This window comes from Gossypium arboreum, chromosome 4 (assembly GCF_025698485.1).
Source record: "Gossypium arboreum isolate Shixiya-1 chromosome 4, ASM2569848v2, whole genome shotgun sequence".
NCBI lineage: Eukaryota > Viridiplantae > Streptophyta > Magnoliopsida > Malvales > Malvaceae > Gossypium > Gossypium arboreum.
The window spans coordinates 97,706,957-97,713,661 of NC_069073.1; the positions used below are offsets into that span (position 1 = coordinate 97,706,957).

Here is a 6,705-nt window from a genome sequence, read left to right on the forward strand (position 1 = left end):
ATCTATTACAACGAATTGTGATAAACCAAACTTACCCATAATTAAGTCAATTCTTGTCCTCAAGCAAGAAAATAGAAAAACTAAAATAAAAGATGACTCTTGAGCAAATATAATACAAGAATGAGTTTTGGGACACATAATTAGACTAATCATACATACATGTAATTCTGGCATGATATATAAACAACTTACCGTTCTTAGTTTCAAACACCTAAGTTCAGTAAATTACAAAGTATATAAACAACAATGTTCTCAAATATTTTGATCCATTGATAAATCATATAGGCAATTTGATTATCCTAGCAGAATATAAATAGTCATCATTGTAATTACTTGATATAATGTCCATTCATGAATAGATTAACCAAGGTTACATAGGACTTTTCGGCTTGTAACATTTTGAGGCTTAAGGTTGGTATGAAATTGAACAAAAAGGGCATCAAAACAATTTCAAGCACGAAAGTAGTTTGACATATCATATTGTCCCCTATTCACTCCTTTAATAACCTTTTCCCGCTCATCATCTTATTTCTCCTTCTCTTACCTTTCTTATTTCTCCATGTAGGAAGTCACAACATAATAAAGTAACTACGGCCAGTTCACAAGGTTTTGTGCACTAATGAAAAAAGTTTCTAATTTTTTACTTTGTTTTTACTCACTTTTGATTTTTTTCAACATTTCTCACTCACAATGCCATTGTTTTTCATTGTTCAAGTACTTTTTCTACTTGTTTTGACTTTTTCTAGATTTTCTTTTGTTTTACACATTTTTGTCTAGACCTATGATTACTCTATCACACTACTTCTTCCTATTCCACTCTTATTTTTACACAACCACAATGATATATCTACCTATTCCTCAATACGCATGGCTAAATGTCTAAATTCGTGCATTTTAGGGACCAAAGAAAAAGAGTAAGTACAAATTTGCATTTTGGCTCGGGTTTTGCATAAAAGTTCATCAAGAAGCGTTTTTTGACTCAAAATTTGGTATGATGTATTAATGAATAAGATCGGATTTTTGGCTCTGGGTTATACCAAACTATGCCTTAGGTCAGCCCTAGGTATCTTAATATTCATAAATTTAACCAATCAAACAATTATAATTTTAACCATTTATCATACATACTAGCATGCTCGTTTCCTTATATTCTCTATTTCATTCGGTGTATTCAATTACTTAATGCCTATTTACAGTGTAATATATAGAACTTATTAGTCTAATGAATGAAAATTTAAAATCATTTACAATCATACAAAACTTACAGTAAACACAATCGACCTATATACATGCTCCTAACTAATCATTTATATTTCTACAAGCTCAGGCACACTTTTGACAAGATCTATAAAAGGAAAATGCATAAAAATAAAAAAATTCCCTATATTACATCCCACACTTTAGATAGCACATTGTCCCTAATGTGCAACCCTTAAATAGATAAGGAACAAAGTTACCCGATTGATCGTGACATTACTGTAGTCTTCTAGTGGGTGCTTCTTTCCTTGTTCGTTGAAGGCTCGTAAATGTCATGCCTATTTCATGTGAGGTTCCTGCATAGAAAATTCAAAAACAGAAAATATATATATTCATTTATTGTTAATCCTACTCCTAAAACAATAAAATAAAAATCATCCTAATTAATTGTTTTACAATCCCAAAAATAATTAAAAATTTTATTAATCGTTATAATCATCAAAGTGGGGCGATTGCCCCCTCCATTAGTGTTTTTCCTTGGCCTGAGATATGGCCTTGAGAGGAGCCTCTACCCAACAAATGTGTTTGTCAAGTTGGGCTATGAATGACAGGCCCTCTTTGCGTAGATTGTTGCAACTAAACTATTGCCTCATTATCGTCATCTGCCTCCTCTTGAGAATCTTTCTCTCCAGCTTTGTCTTTCTCTTCTTCTTCACTTCTACTGCCTTTCTCATCTTCACTCTCTTGCTCCTCAGATCTAGTATGGGATGGCCTAGACCTGTATTTGTTTGGAAAAAAATTTGGTATTCTAATATGTTTCGTTGCGCAAATTTGTGAATCACTGGGCCCATTTCTTGCATCCATCTAATTATCTATTCAGAATCCAAAATCTATGTCATCCATAACTATGTCTTTAAAAGTGTCAAAACCTGTATTTTTAAGAAAATTAGTTTCATAGTATCGAACATTATAAAACACACAAAATTTCCAATGAGTAACTTGTACCACTTTACTTCTTACTGTTGCGGTTTCCCAAATGACACTATATGGTCTCATCATCTCCTGATCCTTGAAGGATGCTAGAACTCTTGGACTACGGGGATAACATCTTTTTCTTTGGGAGTTACGCGAAAACGCTCCCATCTATGATACTGAACTAATACCCAAATTTCTTTACAAAGAATCATCTATGGTTCGAACCTAATTTCTTGAATAAATGTCTTTTCTTGCAACTCGAGAAAATATTTTTTGGCATTTAGGTTTTGAATTTTCAAGGGATCCAATAGCAATGGTGCCTTTTTTTCAATAGTTCTTCTAGAATTTCTATAAGGCATTTTTAATAGTATTTAAACTAGAAGAGTAATCAAAATCAAACAATATATTTCAACAAACAAAAGAATAATGCAATGGAATACTGAAGATAGGAACCCTTAACCCCAATTTGAAAGTTCATGATTCATTGCAAAAGTGTGTTGTAACTATCTCGCTAGTGTAATGCTTTTATCCCTATACAATGTAGAATGGAAGAAGAGAAAGAAGCTTTGCAGCAAAAATTAGAAAATAAAAGAAAAGAGGGGTTTTGGGGATTTAATAGTTTAGGAGATTTTAGAGAGGGTTTAATGTCAGGGACGGTTTAGAAATAGGTTAATAGTGTTTTAAGTTTAAGATTTTGGAGTTTTTAGGTTAAAAGGTTGGGTAAAATAATGTTAAAATCGGTAGGTTGCGCGATGGGTTGACCCTGTAGAAAATTTCAGCGATGTCATGGCATTTGGGTTCCATGTCACGGCACCCCTGACAAGATACTGATATTGCCACATCGGGGTTCGATGTCATGATACATCTTGAAATTTTTAGACTTTGGGGTAAATTGATTGCTTTGTTGTGACATAGACTTTATTGTCTCGTGCTTCTAAGAAATTCTTATAGAATTCCTGTACAATCAATTATAGAGGTTAGTTTCTAGAGGTGCCAGCAAAACGTGTTCCACCATAAGTGATTGATCATTGAAATTATAAGATCTTAAAAATTTTATGTGGAAAAATTGAAGTCATGTTCACGAAATTTCTACCTCGGTTAGTAGCGTCGGTGGGGACAAATCGTCTCCTCAGTTCATCGGGAACATCACGTTCCTCAATTCACTGAGAGGCTAGTCGTTTACAAGGAGGCATGCTTAACTCTATTCCAATTTCAATAGCCAATAAATCCACTAATACTGATGCAAAAAAATTCTCAGTTCTCTAATCTATTTATCAAAAACAAAATCAATATGAATATATTATAAAAACTAGAAAAGAGAGTGATATCACCAGGTATTTGTTGATGTTGCAACGTCAGCGCTACCGTGTTTCCACATCGACCGTCATGGGTGTTTTTTCCAGAGAGGATTGAAGCTTGATCAAGATTCGATCTAATCTGAAAATGAGGATGGCCTTTGATTAAAATGTAAGATTATTGCTTATTACTAAATAAAAACTTAAAGAAACAGAGGTTGAGAAGCGACGGTGGCGGAGAACAGCAAAGGCAATGAAGAACACTCATTTAGGCGACACTATTAGTGCTCATCATGACGAGACCCTTTTATATTTTTCACGTCATCGCTATGTGGAATTTGGGGCTCATCACGACGTCGCCTCATTGTTACAATTTCTGAGGTGGTTACGTCATGGCTCGTCACGACATCAACTTACTCTCATTGCGACGTGGGCCTTCTCATCACATCATCGCAATAACTCACGTCGTGATGCCACTCATTTTTTGTTTCCTTGTGGCCTTCTCATCATGACATTATAAAGCCTCTTCAGGACATCGGTAGCTCGACGCGACGACGCGACCTTTTCGTCACGATGTTCTACATTCTGTCTGTCACCTCACATACGAAACTTTGACTTTTCAACTTGTTCGTTTCTCCCCATTTTCGAACTCATCCACCCTTGCAAATACACCTAACATACTGTAACTATAGACTTTTACAAAATAATTACACATACTTTAAATGAAAATTTAAGTTTTAAATTAAAAGAATTTAAACAAAAAGGTCTTTTTCGAAATTGGGACGATTTGAATCACCCATAAAGAAAAACTTCCAGCTGGTCTTCGAAAATTTGATCAGTAGCTTGTTCATACATTGAGATATGTAAACTTGCAGCCTCGGTTGATTCCATTGATGTTGCTTTATCTTCGACCGACGTTACATCCATATTACTAGCCATTTAACCTTGAAATCAAACTAGCCATTTAACCTCGAAATCAAACCAACCTTAAATTGTTTTCTGGGGTATTATTGACTCGAGTTGCCTCACCTCCATGTCGCAATAATATTTGGTTACTTGAATTTTATCTCCGTCATTGAATGAGAACGAAATGAACTCTTCGAATGTTCTGGTTGGCGTTTTCTTGACTTTGTCTAGAAGGTGTGTCGGCTCATACACACTTTCATTCAAAATCTATTTAAACTCCAAATTAGAGGTTAATGTTACATCTACTTCTACATCTATTGTTACATCTACAACTAATTTAATTGAATGGGAGACTTCTTTGACAAACTTCAATTCTTTCTAGTCCTCAATTCCAACCTCTTGTTGACTTCGCACTCGAATTCTAGATGATTGATGGTGCCATGGTAAGTATCATAGCTACAATTAGCAACAACATGTACGACATTAGTCAATGGGATCATTGATTCATACCTTTGTTAGAGTAACCCTGAAAAATCACAAAAATAATAAAGTTAAAATTAATAATAAAAAATATAAAAATAAAAATAATCCAAATTGAAAAATAATTATCTTCACAAATGACAACAAAATAAAATCTTCGGCAACTGCGTCAAAAACTTGTGTCGTGTGATTATGTGCAAGTGTACACAATCGTACAAGTAATAAGTAGTGAGTAAAGAATATCGTCTCCACATGGACTGTTCTATGAATTATTTGCAATGTCAATTTTAATCAATTTGGAAGAAAACAAATAAAAGAGAATAGTGTTGAAGAGAATCACAATTTGGATTTAATAAGGAAAAAATAAGAATTCAAAGACCCACAAAATAAAACAACAACCTTGCAAAAAATAATCACAACAGGAAATAAACACAGGATTTAATATAACACAACATAAATAGACTAAAATAAATATTTCACATGACAAGAGTTTATTGGTATTTATAGAAAGAATATCACAAAGGATCTTGGAAATATGAAAATTCATTAAACCCATTTTATTTAAGGCATAGGCTTCTCTCGAAATCCTATTATGTCCCTAAGTTAATTATCATATGTCTATATAAAAACTAACCTAAAAATCACCCTCTTGGGCATTTACATAGTTTATCCATACAACAATCATCTTTCAATATAGACATGATATGCACCATTTTGGTCTTTTATCAATTAACCATTACCTCTTCTTAGATTAAAGAGTTAATTCATTAATCAACAAATGTTGGTCATACATTTACAAGTATAATCATGAATTATACCTAAATGAATGAAATAATCATTTGCACAAAATATTCAAAAAACAAAAACCAATTGACTCAAATCAAAATTCATATCCATTTTTAATAAACAAAATTAAGTCATGTCATATCAAATTGAAAACATAAATATGAGATGCAATATTGTCTCTCAACATAAAAAAAAATTTAACAGTAAAGAGAAAAGAAGGAAAGTATGGCCAAGGGGTTATCCACATCTATTTCATAATAAGAAAAGGAAATAATTGACTACAAGGGGTTACCTGCGGCTACTCCTTGGGGCTTTCCATGGTGGCTCTCCTCCTCGTATTTATGCTAAATTACCTAGGCATCTTCAAGTCATCCTTCTAGCTGCTCTTATTTCGAAAAATGTTTGCCCTATTTTGAGGAAATCAAGTGTTTAGCAAGCCATGAGAATGGCAAGAACACTTTAGAAAAGAAATGATATATGCTCAATGGTGTGTGGCGTGTATCTCTCTCTGGCGTGGTGTGTTGATGAATGAAAATGAAGTCCCTTTTTATAGCCTCTAGCCCCGAACTTCTCTTGCTAATAATAGCAAAGTGAATCCTTGATTATGTCCTCTACTTGTGTCATCCCTTATACAGTGGAGGAGTGGTTTTTTCCTTGCTAATTTTAGTAAGGAAGTTAGCTTGATTTACTCTCCCCTTGATGTCATTACTTTTATGGTGGAGGGGTGGTTGTTGACTTGCTAAATTTAGCAAGGGAGTTAGCTTATTTTTCTCCATGTGTGGTCAACCAATGAGTGGTCAAAGGGTGGTAGTTTGTGACTGCTATTTTTAGTAGCAGGTGGACAGTTGAAGCTTTTTTCAATGGGAATATCATGTTGATTTTTATTTGGTGAATATAAGGGTCAAATTTGTTATATTTGGAAATTGAATGGTTAGTTAGGGACTGCTAATTTTAGCAGGGGATGTTGCCATTTTATTTCATGGTAAAGTGGGTAAGTGGAATGGTTTTGGGCCTCCAATTTAAACAATATTGGGCCTCCTCGAACTTAACTCATGATCAACACTAT

General features: G+C 33.8%; 1 long non-coding RNA gene across 1 annotated transcript; it reads right to left on the bottom strand.

Moving 5' to 3' along the window:
• Positions 1-4,655: 4,655 nt before the first annotated feature.
• Positions 4,656-6,380, bottom strand: LOC128291452 (uncharacterized). The gene is made up of 2 exons (XR_008281242.1): positions 5,932-6,380; positions 4,656-4,899 (listed from the first exon to the last, which is right to left on the bottom strand). It is a non-coding gene; the product is annotated as an uncharacterized LOC128291452 (long non-coding RNA).
• Positions 6,381-6,705: the final 325 nt, after the last annotated feature.